This window comes from Sardina pilchardus, chromosome 21, assembly GCF_963854185.1.
Source record: "Sardina pilchardus chromosome 21, fSarPil1.1, whole genome shotgun sequence".
Classification (NCBI taxonomy): Eukaryota; Metazoa; Chordata; class Actinopteri; order Clupeiformes; family Clupeidae; genus Sardina; species Sardina pilchardus.
Genome location: NC_085014.1, coordinates 10,446,680 through 10,449,179, shown reverse-complemented (window position 1 = coordinate 10,449,179; position 2,500 = coordinate 10,446,680). Strand labels below are relative to the sequence as shown.

At 38.2% G+C, this 2,500-nt stretch overlaps 1 protein-coding gene across 1 annotated transcript in view; it reads left to right on the top strand.

Moving 5' to 3' along the window:
• Window positions 1-2,500, top strand: part of LOC134068537 (connector enhancer of kinase suppressor of ras 2-like) — a 105,600-nt gene that overhangs the window by 39,188 nt on the left and 63,912 nt on the right. The gene's annotated exons all lie outside the window — the stretch shown is intronic.

The window sequence follows — 2,500 nt, the reverse complement described above, 5'->3', positions numbered from 1 at the left end:
TCCCGGTCAAAAATGACCGACCCCAGTATAGTTGATTGTAAATCCATAATTATGCATATGTATTCACCTAATGTTGTTATGAATCTTTTAATTAGCTCAAGTCCTTGTGAACATTACATGTTTTAAAGTTCTATTTGCTATTTATGGCCTGTAGGCCTCATTGACCTGAGCTCATGCAAGTCGTTTTTTTAGTAAAAATAGCTAAATATATGCATTATTTTGGCTCTAATCAACATAAAGATAAATATATTGTGCTATTTATCACAGAATACTTCATGTTCAAGTTTAAAAAGAACCTTTGTTTTGAAACCATTTCACATTTCTAACAGTGGCACAAAATCACATCTTTTGTGTTCCCGGTCAAAAGTGACCGACCCTATTATAGTTGATTGCAAACCCATAATAAGACATAATATTCATCTTATGTTGTTATGGATCTTTTAACTAGCTTAAGTTCTTATAAACATTACATGTTTTAAAGTTCTATTTGCTATTTATGGCCTGTAGGCCTCATTGACCTGAACTCATACAAATCGTTTTGTAATAAAAATAGCATTACATATGCATTATTTTGGCTCTAATAAACATTCAGATAAAAATATTGGGTTATTATATCACAGAGTACATTATGTCCAAGTTTTAAAATAATCTTTGTTTTGAAACCATTTCAATTTTTCCACAGTTGCACAAAATCATACTTTTTGTGTTCCCGGTCAAAACTGACCGGTATGATTTTATTTGTAAAGTATGACCATTAATAGTCAAATAGCGTGCCTTTTCTGAGCCACAACTGACAACAATCTCTTGAGTAGTTCTTTAATAAGCTGCCACAGGTCTCCTGAGGTATTTTGACCCATTCTTTCATTGCAAATTGTTCCAGCTGCATAGCTTTCGAACATGGACATTCACTTAGAGCACCCAACACAGATTCTCAATTGGATTGAGGTCTGGGCTCTGTGTGGGCCACTCCAGGACCTTGGTTTTGGTATCCTTGAGCAACTGTTGGACCAATTTTGATGTATGCTTTGGGTACTTGTCTTGTTGGAAGACCCTGCGACGACCTAAAGCTAGTCTAAGAGCCAATTTCTGCATATTATACTTCAAAATTTTCATTTTCTTTTTTCATGATGCCATGCACCTGAGCAAGGTTGCCTGTGCCTGAGAATGCAAATCAGCCCCACAGCATGATGCTCCCACCACCATGTTTAACTGTGGGGTTCGACTTAGGGTTGAAAGCATCTCCCTTTCTTCGCCAAACATAAGCAACATCCATGTGCCCAAACAGTTCCAGATTAGTCTCATAAGACCAAAGCACAGACTTCCATATTTCATTTTTTATCTCTCAAATGCTCACAGGCAAATCTCAGTCTGATAGAGAGATAGATAGATACTTTATAGATCCCCAAGGGGAAATTCAAGGTTGTGATGTGCCACTCTTTGAGTAAAGGGGTTCTTCTGAGACGATGGCCCTGAAGCCCACCATGATGAAAGGCCCTCCCAACTTTGTTCCTTGAAATATCAACTCCAGACCAGGCCAGGTCAGCAACAATCATCTTGGCAGATGTCCAGCCTTCTTGCTGACATCTCTGACTATTTTCCTCTCCAGAGTTCTTGAAATCTTGTGCTTACAACCAGGCCCAGGTTTGTTTTGTACAGAATTTGTCTCCTTGTACTTGGCAATGATGCAACGTACAGCAGTTCTAGACACTGTGCTTGGAAATGGCAGTGTAACCTTCCCCCTTATGATCCTCCGCTATCTTCTTTCTGAGCTCAAGACTGATTTCCTTGGTCTTTGACATGGTCAGTAAGAGTAGTCCCTCGATGATGTGTACAAGTGACTTGTGACTTGTGCCTTGTTTCTTGGAGTCCTTTTATGCTGATTGAATGCTCGGGTATTGTTATGAAGCCAATTAACTGTACAGGTGTGGTTTGAAAGCTGATTGGTTAATTAGGTGTGTTTTGAGAGCAAAAAAATCACATGCGCAGTAATATTATTGACCATCCCATCATGGGGGCTAATATTTTTTACCACTATATTTGATATACTAAAAACTAAAAATTTATTTTATATTCCAAAATGTACACCAAAAGCTACTAAATAGCACTTTTTGTGTGTGGGTGTAGGATAGAAACTGTTCATATGAATTGGCAAGCCACTCAACTCAATTTTATACACTTTTTGTAGTCACACCCATTAATTTCTAATGACCGGTCATTTTTGACCGGGAACACCACAGGTGTACACAAGTTGAATAAAACACACAAAATTGCATCAAAGTTATCAAAAATTATTTTGTGTGTTCAGATGCCCAATGTGAACAAAGTCATGAAATCTCATGACAATCAGATTAAGTTAACTGTATTTTTCAGAGACAAAATGTGCAAAATCGGACAGATTTGACCGTAACACAACAGGAGGGTTAAGGGTGTAAAGGGGGTGACGTGCAGCTTGTGGTGTTTTTATGGCCTCTGTCCACGAGGTCAGAGCTTTATGGTGCTG